The sequence below is a fragment of the Mus musculus genome, chromosome 8, assembly GCF_000001635.26.
Source record: "Mus musculus strain C57BL/6J chromosome 8, GRCm38.p6 C57BL/6J".
In the NCBI taxonomy this organism is placed as follows: Eukaryota; Metazoa; Chordata; class Mammalia; order Rodentia; family Muridae; genus Mus; species Mus musculus.
In genome coordinates, this window is record NC_000074.6 from 62,440,134 (window position 1) to 62,456,404 (window position 16,271).

A 16,271-nucleotide genomic window follows, 5' to 3' on the forward strand; every position below is an offset into this window, starting at 1 on the left:
CTAAGATCTTTCTTGAGTCTTGAGCTACCAATTTTCAGGATATACATACTTTTAAAACAAAAATAATGATGTGTGTAATCAAGCATACCATTTTCAGTGTAGTTAGTAATAGGATAGAGTGGAAAAATGTGACGATTATATAAAGAAAGGAACAGAAATTGTGTTCCTGAGTTTTTGTCAATCATCTGGCACCTGTTGAGTCCTCTCACCACATTTATAAAACACCCCACGCAACAGCATGGAAGCAGGAGCATCATTAACATTTATGCAAATAGAGAATCCAGATTCAATCAAAGTTTCATGAAATACTTTGAAGAAGCAAAAGTAACAGTAACAGAACAGTAATGAAACAAAGCAGATTAGTCTATTGTCAATAAATAAGGAAATAAATGAAACCAGTTTTAGTGAAAAACACAACTTTATATTAGACCTGGTTAGTAGGTTAAATAAACTAATGGAAAAAGGTAGACAAGAGGGAATTTCAATGACTAAAGTCAAACAGAAATGTTAGACAGAAAATATAGTGGCAGACATAAGTTGTTTTTGTTTATATTTCATACAAAATATTGCTACATTTTGTTCTTAGCTTCATATTTCTGACCTTGTCCAAGCTCCCTGATTCTTAGATATAGAAATTCCATACATGAGATTGGAAAAGAATGACATCCTAATAAGTATAAAATAATGAATCATCAAAATAAGATGTGGTCTGATAATTTGTAGGTAATTTTGATATTGAACAGTACAAAAACTTATAATTGTAGTCTCCCAAATGAGAAAGAACAAATCAAGAGAAGTCTTTACAGGGGCAATGAAAAAGAAAAACTTCAAAACACAGATATAAAAATCTCAAAGAAATCACTGTGATATAAATAACATTTTAACAATTCCCTTTGATGTACTCTCCTCAAACCACTAAGACCTACGAACAGACAATCTCTCAAACAGTCAGAGAACAGAAGAAAAGATGATATGGAGCTTAGTAGCAGGAAAAAAAGTATATGTAACAGTCAAAGGTAGAAATGAACAAATAAATTCACCTACTCATATGTCATAATACATATTAATTAATACATATTAATTAATACATATTAATTAAAAGAACTATACTATATAAATTATATGTATTGACATAAAGAAAAAAATTTAAAAACAAGGAAGAAAAATATATGGAGAGACAATGAGTAAGAAGCAGGATGATAAACATCAAACAGCTCCACATACCTATATTTACATCCAGACATTGATATCTATATCTATATCTACCTCTATATCTCTATATCTCTATATCTACATCTCTATATCATCAATGTGTGTGTGTGTGTGTGTGTGTGTGTGTGTGTATGTGTGCTCTCATCTATAGGAGTGAACATGAAAAACTAATTTCTGGGTCTATAGAGATAAGAAGTGGACCTGTTGTTAAGAGCACTTTATGCTCTTCCAGAGTACTCAAGTTTGTTTCCCAAAATCTGTAGCTCTAGCTCCAGGGCGTCCAGTGTCTATGGTATTCGTGAACACCTGTATACATTTGTACATGCTAATATGTGGGCATATATATGTATTCATTTATAATTAAAATGGAAATTAGTATTTTTAAATGGTAATTAAAACAAGACAATCAAGACACCAAACAACATTGTTATGATTCTTCTTATATGAAATTGAAGAAATTTCAAAATAATCTATAATGTTAGAAATTAGACCCTAATCTTTTCATGGGTATCAGGGACAAATGGAAGAGGAAAGTTGATGGAGTATTAGATTGAATACAATATTTTATATGCCAATTATATATATATCTCAATATGAATATATACATATATACATATATACATAAACACATATATATCTCAATATGAATATATATACATATATATTCATAGTAAATTCAGAATTTTAGAGATAGCTACACTTTTGCATATAAGTTAACTTCCGCAAACTTGATTTGATATATAAACAGAAAATCATCATTAAAATATTTATTATTGTTGTTGTTGGTGGTGGTTTATGTGTATGTATATGTAAATTTGTGTATGTGTATGTACATGTGGAGGTCAGAGGATAGCTTTCATAAACAGGTTCTATCATTTTATTTTCTAAAACAGTAATTTTTTTTTGAAGCAGGCACTCTCTGTTGATTTTGCATTGCTTGATCCTCCAGGATAGCTGGTCTGTAGGCTTCTGAGTGAATCTTCCATCAATAGTCCTCTCTCACAGCAAGAGTGCTAGCATGACAAATGTATTCATTATATTCAGCCTTTTTTTTTTTTTTTTGGACAGCAATTTGATTTATTTTTTAAAATATTTTTTATTACATATTTTCCTCAATTACATTTCCAATGCTATCCCAAAAGTACCCCATATCCTCCCCCCCACTTCCCTACCCACCCATTTCCATTTTTTTGGCCCTGCCGTTCCGCTGTACTGGGGCATATACAGTTTGCTTGTCCAATGAGCCTCTCTTTCCAGTGATGGCCGACTGGGCCATCTTTTGATACATATGCAGCTAGAGTCAAGAGCTCCGGGGTACTGGTTAGTTCATAATGTTGTTCCACCTATAGGGTTGCAGATCCCTTTAGCTTCTTTGGTACTTTCTCTAGCTCCTCCATTGGGAGCCCTGTGATCCATCCAATAGCTGACTGTGAGCATCCACTTCTGTGTTTGCTAGGCCTCGGCATAGTCTCACAAGAGACAGCTACATCTGGGTCCTTTCGATAAAATCTTGCTAGTGTATGCAATGGTGTCAGTGTTTGGAAGCTGATTATGGGGTGGATCCCTGGATATGGCAGTCTCTAGATGGTCCATCCTTTCCTCTCAGCTCCAAAATTTGTCTCTGTAAATCCTTCCATGGGTGTTTTGTTCCCAATTCTAAAGAGGGGCATAGTGTCCACACTTCAGTCTTCATTTTTCTTGAGTTTCATGTGTTTAGCAAATTATATCTTATATCTTGGGTATCCTATGTTTTGGGCTAATATCCACTTATCAGTGAGTACATATTGTGTGAGTTCCTTTGTGATTGTGTTGCCTCACTCAGGATGATGCCCTCCAGGTCCATCCATTTGGCTAGGAATTTCATAAATTCATTCTTTTTAATAGCTGAGTAGTACTCCATTGTGTAAATGTACCACATTTTCTGTATCCATTCCTCTGTTGAGGGGCATCTGGGTTCTTTCCAGCTTCTGGCTATTATAAATAAGGCTGCTATGAACATAGTGGAACATGTGTCCTTCTTACCGGTTGGGACATCTTCTGGATATATGCCCAGGAGAGGTATTGCTGGATCCTCCTGTAGTACTATGTCCAATTTTCTGAGGAACCGCCAGACTGATTTCCAGAGTGGTTGTACAAGCCTGCAATCCCACCAACAATGGAGGAGTGTTCCTCTTTCTCCACATCCTCACCAGCATCTGCTGTCACCTGAATTTTTGATCTTAGCCATTCTGATTGGTGTGAGTTGGAATCTCAGGGTTGTTTTGATTTGCATTTCCCTGATGATTAAGGATGTTGAACATTTTTTCAGGTGCTTCTCTGCCATTCGGTATTCCTCAGGTGAGAATTCTTTGTTCAGTTTTGAGCCCCATTTTTAATGGGGTTATTTGATTTTCTGAAGTCCACCTTCTTGTGTTCTTTATATATGTTGGATATTAGTCCCCTATCTGATTTAGGGTAGGTAAAGATCCTTTCCCAATCTGTTGGTGGTCTTTTTGTCTTATTGACGGTGTCTTTTGCCTTGCAGAAGCTTTGGAGTTTCATGAGGTCCCATTTGTCAATTCTCGATCTTACAGCACAAGCCATTGCTGTTCTATTCAGGAATTTTTCCCCTGTGCCCATATCTTCAAGGCTTTTCCCCACTTTCTCCTCTATAAGTTTCAGTGTCTCTGGTTTTATGTGAAGTTCCTTGATCCACTTAGATTTGACCTTAGTACAAGGAGATAGGTATGGGTCGATTCGCATTCTTCTACATGATAACAACCAGTTGTGCCAGCACCATTTATTGAAAATGCTGTCTTTCTTCCACTGGATGGTTTTAGCTCCCTTGTCGAAGATCAAGTGACAATAGGTGTTTGGGTTCCTTTCTGGGTCTTCAAGTCTATTCCATTGGTCTACTTGTCTGTCAATTAGGATTTTGTCCCTGTGCCCTGTAGTGAGTCTAGCTAAGTGTTTATCTATCTTGTTGATTTTCTCAAAGGACCAACTCCTCGTTTGGTTAATTCTTTGAATAGTTCTTGTTTCCACTTGGTTGATTTCACCCCTGAGTTTGATTATTTCCTGCCATCTACTCCTCTTGGGTGAATTTTCTTCCTTTTTTTCTAGAGCTTTTAGATGTGTTGTCAAGCTGCTAGTGTGTGCTCTCTGCAGTTTCTTCATGGAGGCACTCAGAGCTATGAGTTTCCCTCTTAGAAATGCTTTCATTGTGTCCCATAGGTTTGGGTATGTTGTGGCTTCATTTTCATTAAACTCTAAAAAGTCTTTAATTTCTTTCTTTATTCCATCCTTGACCAAGGTGTCATTGAGAAGAGTGTTATTCAGTTTCCACATGAATGTTGGCTTTCCATTATTTATGTTGTTATTGAAGATCAGCCTTAGTCCATGGTGGTCTGATAGGATGCATGGGTCAATTTCAATATCTTTGTATCGGTTGAGGCCTGTTTTATGACCAATTATATGGTCAATTTTGGAGAAGGCCCCGTGAGGTGCTGAGAAGAAGGTATATCCTTTTGTTTTAGGATAAAATGTTCTGTAGATAGCTGTTAAGTCCATTTGTTTAATAACTTCTGTTAGTTTCAGTGTGTCCCTGTTTAGTTTCTGTTTCCACGATTTGTCTATTGATGAAAGTGGTGTGTTGAAGTCTCCCACTATTATTGTGTGAGGTGCAATGTGTGCTTTGAGCTTTACTAAAGTGTCTTTAATGAATGTGGCTGCCCTTGCATTTGGGGCATAGATATTCAGAATTGAGAGTTTCTCTTGGAGGATTTTATCTTTGATGAGTATGAAGTGCCCCTCATTGTCTTTTTTGATAAGTTTGGGTTGGAAGTTGATTTTATTTGATATCAGAATGGCTACCCCAGCTTGTTTCTTCAGACCATTTGCTTGGAAAATTGTTTTCCAGCCTTTCACTCTGAGGTAGTGTCTGTCTTTTTCCCTGAGAAGGGTTTCCTGTAAGCAGCAGAATGTTGGGTCCTGTTTGTGTAGCCATTCTGTTAGTCTATGTCTTTTTATTGGGGAATTGAGTCCATTGATATTAAGAGATATTAAGGAAAAGTAATTGTTGCTTCCTTTTATTTTTGTTGTTAGAGTTGGCATTCTGTTCTTGTGCCTGTCTTCTTTTTTGTTCGTTGAGGGATTACTTTCTTGCTTTTTCCAGGGCGTGATTTCCATTCTTGTATTTTTTTTTCTGTTATTATCCTTTGAAGGGCTGGATTCTTGGAAAGATAATGTGTGAATTTGGTTTTGTTGTGGAATACTTTGGTTTCTCTATCTATGGTAATTGAGAGTTTGGCTGGGTATAGTAGCCTGGGCTGGCATTTGTGATCTCTTAGTGTCTGTATAACATCTGTCCAGGCTCTTCTGGCTTTCATAGTCTCTGGTGAAAAGTCTGGTGTAATTCTGATAGGCCTGCCTTTATATGTTACTCGACCTTTCTCCCTTACTGCTTTTAATATTCTATCTTTATTTAGTGCATTTGTTGTTCTGATTATTATGTGTCGGGAGGAATTTCTTTTCTGGTCCAGTCTATTTGGAGTTCTGTAGGCTTATTGTATGATCATGGGCATCTCTTTCTTTATGTTTGGGAAGTTTTCTTCTATTATTTTGTTGAAGGTATTTGCTGGCCCTTTAAGTTGAAAATCTTCTATTATCCGTAGGTTTGGTCTTCTCATTGTATCCTGGATTTCCTGGATGTTTCGAGTTAGGATCCTTTTGCATTTTGTATGTTCTTTGATTGTTGTGCCGATGTTCTCTATGGAACCTTCTGCACCTGAGATTCTCTCTTCCATTTCTTGTATTCTGTTGCTGATGCTCGCATCTATGGTTCCAGATCTCTTTCCTAGGGTTTCTCTCTCCAGCCTTGCCTCACTTTGGGTTTTCTTTATTGTGTCTACTTCCCTTTTTAGTTCTAGTATGGTTTTGCTCATTTCCATCACCTGTTTGGATGCGTTTTCTTTTTTTTTAAGGACTTCTAACTGTTTGGTTGTGTTTTCCTGTTTTTCTTTAAGGACCTGCAACTCTTTAGCAGTGCTCTCCTGTATTTCTTTAAATGAGTTCTGAAAGTCCTTCTTGATGTCCTCTACCATCATCATGAGAAATGTTTTTAAATCTGGATCTAGATTTTCGGTTGTGTTGGGGTGCCCAGGACTAGGTGGGTTGGGAGTGCTGCGTTCTGATGATGGTGAGTGGTCTTGATTTCTGTTAGTAGGATTCTTAGGTTTGCCTTTCACCATCTGGTAATCTCTGAAGGTAGCTGTTATAGTTGTCTCTGGTTAGAGCTTGTTCCTCAGGAGACTCTCTTAGCCTCTATAAGCAGACCTGGGAGGCTAGCTCTCTCCTTAGTTTCAGTGGTCAGAGTATTCTCTGCAGGCAAGCTCTCTTCTTGCAGGGAAGGTGCCCAGATATCTGGTGTTCGAACCTGCCTCCTGGCAGAAGTTGTGTTCCACTCACCAGAGGTCTCAGGATCCTGTGGGGAATCCTATGTGGGCCCTTGCGGGTGTCGGGAGACTCCAGCACCCCAGTGCTCAAGTGGACCGGAAGGGACTTGTGCCCCAGGTCAGGCCCGGGTTGTCTGCTTCCCTAGTTAATGCAGTCTCAGGTTCTGCGCGATTAGATTGGGGCAGACGCTGTGCTCCACTCACTAGAGGTCTTAGCATCCCATGGGGAATCCTGTGTGGGCCCTTGAGGGTGTCAGGAGACTCGTCTGGCAAGGCACCCCGGTGCTCGTGTGGACCGGAAGGGACTTGTGCCTATATTCAGCCTTTTAAGTGTGGATTCTGGATTGAACTCAGGTTAGGTTTGTGCAGCAAGAGCTTTTATCAACTATGTTATCTTGCTGGTGGCCCTGAACACAGACATTGTCTTAGTTGAAAAATTTTATCTTAGCTTCTAAAATTTTTCTGTTCTTTTGTTCTTATATGCTTTAACATCATTCACATATTTGTTTAAAAAGATCTAATTTAACTAGAACTTTTGCTTAATGAAAAATATTTACCATTTTAAACTCTTTTGAATTTGATTTAACAGACTTTTAGTTTTTCAAATAATTTCAAGTTTGGAGACAGTTTCCTGTTGAGTGCCTTATTTTTTCCTTTGCATAAGGATAGATGATGAACTTTGTCATAATTTATCATAACTTTATCATAGTTTTATCATGAATTTTATTTATCTATAAAATTTCAGCCTATTTTAAAGTTATCAAACATACAATATGGGCTTTGAACATTTTTTCTATAAAATAATTTGTATTTTTGACTGCCCAATGCTAACCATTAATTTAATTGAGGGGCCCATGTTATAAATGGCAGGGGGCTAGAAAATGCAATCTGTGAGGACATATGGTAAGGCTTACACAAATAAATTGCAGCCTTACACACTGTATCCTTGGGGAATAGAGTGACATGTCCAGTTTGCTCTTTGCAGGCAACTTGCTCCAAGATATTCAATCAACTGAGTGTTGATTGTAGTCACTTCGTAGAGACAAAGATTGGTGAAATCCACGTGGATAACCTTGAGGAAAAGAACTGTTCTTTAGAGTTGGAAACCTAGTTTTGCACATTTTGCTAATCCTAAAGATTTGCTGATAAGAAATAACCATTTCAATGTTCTGAATATGTTGGTGATACATAGGACTTTTCAAAAGCTTATAAATGAAATGAGATATCAGTAGAATTGTAAAGGCCAGAGTTTTCAGAGTTACCGTGGGTGGAATGGTGTTCACAGAGGCAAAACAAGATACTGCACTTTTTCTAAAGGAAAGTGTATACTAGGCTGTTTCTGACTTTCCCTTGTCGTGACCAGCCTTAAACAGTTCTTTCTGGGGTTTGTATGTTTCTGTGATGAAGGTCTTATCCTTTATTCTAAAGATGGCCTCTCTCAAGGCAAGCAAGCAGGAATTGCCTTAGAGTTGATGCCCTGAAGGTACTTGCCAAACCAGGATGGATCAGGATTTGGCATCTCGATGCCTCTCTTGTCCATAAGGGGAGCAATTCTAAGGAAAACAGATCATTTCCTTTTTTCATGATGAGCTGTTTATTGGGTCCCCTCCACCTTTTTTTTTCCTGGTCTCACTGTCATATTGTCTCATTTGAAGTTTAGGCCTTACTAACCAATTAAACAAAAATCTTTTGTGCCTGCTTTGGAGGGCAACACAATCTAAGAAGAAACGAAAGAGTAATTAAACCTGGAAAAGGGATATTATATGCTGAATGTACTTATCTTGTTAAGGCAACATTTTTACATTTCAAATAATTTCTGATGGAAAAATTTCATGTTCTTGACTGCTATGAAAAATGATGAAAACTTGAAGAATGGTCATGAAAATACAAAGGAGAGGGTTAAGGAAAACTGTAAAGCCATCCTTCATATTCTACTTTGCTCTCAGAGTTCCAGAATTCTTTACATGCCATATATATACATAAATACATGCACACATGCATACACATACACATGGAAGTTATTGCAAAATTCTGTCTAAAGAACTGTTAGATATTGTAATCTAAAACTAAACGGCTATGATTCTTTCATTATAAAGTGAGTTAAAAGAAAAATTTGTATAGCCCAATACAAATTCAGATGAGGAAAAACATTTGAATGTTCAAAAACACAGGGCAGAAAATACTGAACAACACCTGACTTGGGACCAAACTTAATGGTAACTTTTTCTCTGGATTTCTGATTTCTTACTATAAAGACAGTAACTGAGAAAATGCTAAGCTATGTGTGATATGTGTATGTCATCGAATGAAACATAATGGCTCTAAAATTGTTTTTTAATGAGAAAACCATTGGAGGATAATAGGGAAAGCTGAGTCTACCCTGCAGCATAATGTATAATATATTAAGTATGGTGGCCAAGCATTGCCTCAATGAGAAGGATAACTCTGAAAAATTATATAAAGGAAGAGTCAAATTATAAAGAAAGAAGAAAATGACCTGGGAAGTCTTGAAGGATGCATGCTTGGAATGGGCCATAGTTAGAGAAGGAAAAATAGAAGATGACGTTGGAGAAAAGTAAGGGACTCATAAGAACATTACACAGCCATCAACCAAAGAGCATTCAGGGACTGGTCCGAGGCTCCAGCACAAATGTAGCAGAGGGCTACTACTTCTGGCCTCACTGGGAGAGGATGTGCCGAATCTTGAAGAGTCTTGAAGCTTCAGGAAATGAGGGGTTGCCTTCTTAGAGCTAAAGGGGAGGGTGGATGGGCAGAGGAACTATTTCAGGTTTGACCTGGAGAGGGGGCAACATTTGGGATATAAATAAATAAACAATAAACACAACATTACATAGCATTTTCTGTTAGACTAAAACTAAGAACCAATAGACATATCTCTTATTCTCCATTTCATAATAGTGTGTAGAGAGGCAGGAAGAAGCTGGGTGAAATTTCGGTTGGCCAGGACATGACTAAGTATTCTAAGTTAACAAGTCTTGAGTCCAAAAGCAGAACAAAAGAAATGATATTTAGTGAATAATGAAATAAAACAGTTTCCACGAAGAATATCTTTTTAAACATTTGCTGCATTCCCAATTGATTTAGAACAATAACATCCAGAAACAGGCTATTGTTCTGTCTGTATTTCACTTGACATCTTAAGAGAGTCTGACAAGCCTGACAGCTTCTCAGCCCTGAGCCTTGTTTTCTGTCATCTCTGTGACCTCATGTCCCTGGGTTCCTTACCATACCTTTTAGTTATGTCACAAGCTTACCACACTACCCCTGGGAAAGATAGTTCTACTCATTTCATCTTCAAAACAATTATTTTTATTAAGTTCAGCATCTGTCTGGGTAACAGCTTGAATGGTGTCAAAGTTAGAATCTATAAATTTAATTTCTCATTTGAGACCAACTAGGATTTGAGCCAATTGGAAAGGGCATCTTAGGCAAATTCTCTACCCAAGATTTTTCTAAGTCACATTAGAACTTACAGGACATTACTCAGCTAAAAACTGCACTGAACTTTAATCTTTTGCTGAATGTGGTAGAATATGCCTATGCCTAACACACACAAGAGGAAAGGAAGAGAAAGCTGGATCAGGAGTGTGAGGCTAACCTGGGCTAAGAGAGAGATGAGCTGTTACCTGAAAAACAATGACAACAAAATATGCAGATTATTAAATTATTATTATTAAATCCCTCTAGGTTTGGGGGTTTATATTTTTAACAGCAAATCCATGAGATGAAAAACCTTCTGCATTTTTCAAACAATTTCGCCATTGACTAAGGAAATAAAAATGACTCTAGCTAGATTTACTTTCAAAGTTCAGGACTGCACATAACACTTGTGGTTATTTCTGGTTGTCAGTTTGACTAAATCTGGAATGAACTACAATCCAGAATTGGAAGGCTCAGAACTGATCCTAATCTGGAGGCTGGGAGATAGAAGTTTCTGACCTGGATCTTGGCATGGAGATCTTGAGGAATAGTGGCTATGAATTCCAGAAGATTAAGACAGGGAGATCTCTGAGTTCAAGGTCATCTGGGATTAAAGGTGTGGTGGCACACACCTTTAATCTGGGCTACACCTTCTGTTGGAGACCTATATAAGGACATTGGAGAAGGAAGACTCCCTTCTCCTCCCTCTCCCTCTCCCTCTCCCTCTCCCTCTCCCTCTCCCTCTCCCTCTCCCTCTCCCTCTCCCTCTCCCTCTCCCTCTCCCTCTCCCTCTCCCTCTGCCTCTGCCTCTGCCTCTGCCTCTCCCCCCCCTCTAACTCCCCCTCTCCCTCCTTATCCTACTTGCCATGTGGAACTGAGCAACTGCTAGATCACTGGACTTCCATTCACAGCTTCTACTGACCATTGTTGGGAGTTGGACTGAGGACTGTAAGTCATCAATAAATTCCTTTACTATATAGAGACTACCCACATGTTCTGTGACTCTAGAGAACCCCAACTAATACAGTACTTGATCACTAGACATCCTTAAGCTCAGTAAGGGAGAATGGACTATGAAACTGGCTGGGTTAGATGGAGCAGGGAGAATTTCTGTCACCCTTTGTTTGAACTTAACAATAGAAATTAGCTCTTTTACTTGCCTGAACTTGTCCTTTCAATGGCATCAAAATACAGCAAAGCTAAACTTGCATTGCTAACTGGAAAGTAGTTTACACAGTATGATATATCTACAGTTATGTCACAGTCCTACATTTTGTAAGTTTAGTACAGTTTTCTTCTGGGAAATTATTTAATGCACTTCTGGGAAATTATTTAATGCACTATGTTTGCTGAACTAGGTACTATTGTTTTTTTTTAATCATAGCTTTAGATCATTTTTTTAATCATAGCTTTAGAAATAATTTTTTTCCATTTTTATTAGGTATTTAACTCATTTACATTTCCAATGCTATACCAAAAGTCCCCCATATCCACCCACCCCCACTCCCCTGCCCACCCACTCCCCCTTTTTGGCCCTGGTATTCCCCTGTACTGGGGCATATAAAGTTTGCAAGTCCAATGGGCCTTTAGAAATAATTTTAATGGAAAACTGTCATTCAAAAAGTTTTTAGGAATCATTATGCAAACCATGTCAAGAATATCTTTTGCATTGATTATAAACTATTTATAAAAATAATATAATGATTCTGATTATTTTTCATAAACTCTATTCCAGGAAAGAGTCTGTTTCAAACCAGAAACAATTTATTCTTATGAAAAATATAGAATCTTGTTATGCATGTGTGAGTTGGGAAACGGTGCTCCTCAGAGTAAGTGAATGGGACTGTCCTAGCTTCTGCTCCTCAGACACTGTGGTGATGCTTACATTCATAACTGGCCTGTGAAAGGAAAGGTGTGGTAAGTTCTCTGAAGTGTTAGCAAATACTGATTACTATATTACTTCTCAGAATGTCATGCTCTCACCCACTTGCTCTTCTTTTATTAAAAGAAAGCAGAATAATGAGTTCACACATATTGCTCTTGGTGCTCTGAATTACATTCTGTTTACATTGGTTGGATGAAATATGAGTTTCTTATATCTATGAGCAGTTATATTAATTTTACTCTATCCCAGTGGTACACAGACATAAGATAATAGAATAGCAGTTTTCAACTATTGAGGCAAAAATTCACGCTAAAACAATAGTTCACCAATATATTTTATAGTGTTCTATGCTCTTTCTGGTAATATTTCTTATAAACTCTACTTTGTGTACAGTATATTTGTGTTTAACTTTTATATATTTCATGAAGGTCACCATCTGCCCACATCTAAACCCAGTATCTACATTGCAGTGCAAACTCAAAAATTTTCAGCAGAGAGGTATACAAACAAACATTGTGTTTGTGGAATGTACATATATCTTTGTTGCTGTAACAACTTAAAAGTAGAGACTAATTATGCAGTGCAGTATAGAACTGATTCAAATAAAGCAGATGGTCCAAGCTGGTGAATAAATTACCAAGGTCAAGGTTAATAGAAGCTATGTTTTCCTTAAATTCCAGCTTTTTGAAAGCTAGTGACAATGCTCTTGTCAGACTTGCACACTCAGTTTTTTGTACAGCAAGTGCTTGCATTGTACACCCCAAACAAATATTGTGAGTCAAGGTAAAAGGAAGAAGGCAGGATGGAAGGAAAGAAGACATCCTACGCATTTGCAGCCCCGTTCATTGTTTCTCTCCCAGATTTCAACAACATAGATCTGCATTCTTTGTCTGCAGTCTTGACTGTATGAACACATAATATAAACTGGATTTTAAAATGTGTGACTTTTTGTGTCTTATTTTTCCACTTAAAATAATGCTTGTGAGTTTCTTTCTTTGTTTTTTTTTTAGAATGATTATTTTTATGCCTAATAATATTCCACTGACAACCATGCACCATGGTCTTTAACAGTTAATTAATATTTGTGTTGTTACCAGTTTCAGAAGAATATGAAATGGATGTAGATATTAACTCACAAGATACTAAATGGAATACATACTTTCACCTCTTTTTTGCATATGTGTAATAATAAAAGCATAGTTACTCTATGAGTTTTATGTATCCCTGTGAGGAATTTGACAATTTCTTGCCATCATTTACATCCTGGAATCAATGTATGAGATCATGATTTATAAATGCTTTTTATTACATGATTTTAAAATATCTATTCTAATAAAATACCTTGGTATAATTATAGTTCTCTTTTTTCTTGAGTATTTTTATTATTAATTATTTTATTTATTTACATTTCAAATGTCCCCCTTCCCCGTCTTCCATCCGCAGTCCACTCACTGCAATCTCCCTCCCCTTTTGTTCTAAGAGGGTGCTCCCCCTCCTATCCACCCACTCTCACCTCACCACTCTAGCATCACCCTGCACTGGGGCATCAAGCCTCCACAAGACCAAGCACCTCCCCTCCCAATGATGCCAGATAATGCAGTCCTCTATGACATATATAGTGCGAGCCATGGACCAACTCATGTATATTTCTGGTTAGTGATTTGGTCCCTGGGAGCTCTGAGGTGTGTGGTTAGTGATATTGTTGTTCTTCCTATGGGTTGCAATTCCCTTTAGTCTTTCAGTTCTTTCCCTAACTCTTCCATTGGGGTCTCTGGGTTCAGTCCTGTGGTTGGCTGTGAGTATCTATCTATCTATCTATCTATCTATCTATCTATCTATCTATCTATCAATCATCTATCTATCTATCTATCTATCTATCTATCTATCTATCTATCATCTATCTAGCTATCTATCTTGTTCAGGTATTGGCAGAGCCTTTCAAAGGACAGGTATACCAGGTTCTAATTTGCAAGCACTTCTTGGCATCAGCAATAGGGTTAGGGTTTAGTGTTTGTAGATGTGATGGATCCCAAGGTGGAATGATCTCTGAATGACATTTCCTCAGTCTCTGCTCCATTTTTTTTTCTGCATTTGCTTCAGGCGGGAACAATTCTGGGTTAAAGATTTTGAAATGGGTAGATGACTCCATCCCTCAACTGGGGCCATAGCTACTGGATGTGGTCTCTTCAGGTTCTATCTCCATGCTGTTGGGTGTTTCTGCTAATGTCATCCCCATTGGGTCCTGGGAGCCTCTTGCATCTTTGGTTTCTAGGGCTCTCTAATGGTCCCCCCACCCCCACCCCTACATATTTCTATTCATTCTCCTGGCCCTCTGGACTTCTCTCCTGTCTCTTACCATACCTGATACTTCCCCCTTTCTCTCCTCCTTCCCTCTTTCAACCAGGTTCCTCTCTCCCTCTGCCTTCCATGATAATTTTATTCACCATTTTAAGTGGGATTGAAGCATCTACACTTTAGTCTTTCTTGTTATTAAAGTTCATATGGCCTTTGCGGTGTTTCATGGGTATTCTGAGCTTCTGGGTTATATCCACTTATCAGTGAATACATATCATGTATGTTCTTTTGGGTCTGGATGACCTAACTCAGGATGATATTTTTTAGTTCCATCCACTTGCCTGCAAAATTCCTGAAATAATAGTGTTTAATAGCTCATTACTATTCCATTATGTAAATGTACCACAGTTTCTGCCTCCATTCTTCAGTTGAGTGATGTCAGGGTTGTTTCAAGTTTCTGGCTACTATAAATAAGGCTGCCATGAACATAGTTGAACATGTGTCCTTGTTATATGTTAGGGCATATTTTAGGTATATGCCCAATAATTGTACAGCTGGATCCTGAGGTAGAACTATTTCCAGTTTTCTGAGGAACAGCCAGATTGATGTGCAAAGTGTTAGCACTAGCTTGCAATTGCACCAACAATGGAGGAGTGTTCCTCTTTCTCCACATCTTCACCAGCATCTACTGTCACCTGAGTTTTTGATCTTAGTCATTCTGAATGGTATAAGGTAGAATCTCAGGGTTGTTTCATTTCCCTGATGACTAAGGATGTTGAACATTTCTTTAGGTGCTTTTCAGTCATTCAAGATTCCTCAGTTGTGAACACTTTGTTTAGTTATATACCCAAATTTTATTTGGTTTCCTGGGGTCCAACATCTTTTTTTTTAATATTTTTATTAGGTATTTTCCTCATTTACATTTCCAATGCTATCCCAAAAGTCCCCATACCCTCCCTCCCACTCCCCTACCCACCCACTCCCACTTTTTGGTCCTAGCGTTCCCCTGTACTGGAGCATATAAAGTTTGCAAGTCCAATGGGACTCTCTTTCCAGTGATGACCGACTAGGCCATCTTTTGACCTGTATACCTACCACCCAAAACAAGAGTATCTACATAGCTAACACTCTTGCTCAATGACAGAGTGCTCGTGTAGCATTCATGGGACTTTTTTTTTAATTAGGTATTTATTTCATTTACATTTCCAATGCTATCCCAAAAGTCCCCCCCCCCCACGCTCCCCCCCTCCCCCTCCCACTCCTACTTCTTGGCCCTGGTGTTCCCCTGTACTGAGGCATATAAAGTTTACATGACCAATGGGTCTCTCTTTACACTGATGGCCGACTAGGCCATCTTTTGATACATATGCAGATAGAGTCAAGAGCTCCGGGGTACTGGTTAGTTCATAATGTTGTTCCACCTATAGGGTTGCAGATCCCTTTAGCTCCTTGGGTACTTTCTCTAGCTCCTCCATTGGGGGCCCAGATATAGCTGTCTCTTTGGAGACTATGCCGGGGCCTAGCAAACACAGAAGTGGATGCTCACAGTCAGCTATATGCTCACAGGGGGGTCCAACTTCTTGAGTTCTTTGTATATTTTGGATATTAGTTCTCTATTGGATACAGGGTTGGTAAAGATCTTTTCCTAATCTGTAGGTTGCTGTTTTGTCCTGTTGATAGTGTCTTTTGCCATGTAGAAGCTTTTCAATTTCATGAGGTCCCATTTGTCAATTTTGATCTTTTATAATATAAATGTTCATTTATTCATAAAAGATAGAAACTGGAAGCAATCTATATGCTCTTGCACTGAAGGATGAGTAAAAAAAAATGTATGTCAGAAGCCATCTAGGAAAGGCTAAAGGCATTCAAGTGACTTTCCTGGAAATGGCTCACTATTTTCCATGGGTGAGCTCTGAGACAAGTTCCCAAGTAACTTGATCTCAGCATTGATTCTTGCTACTGATATGCCTTTCCTGGCATTATTATGTAGTCTAATGATTCCTGGA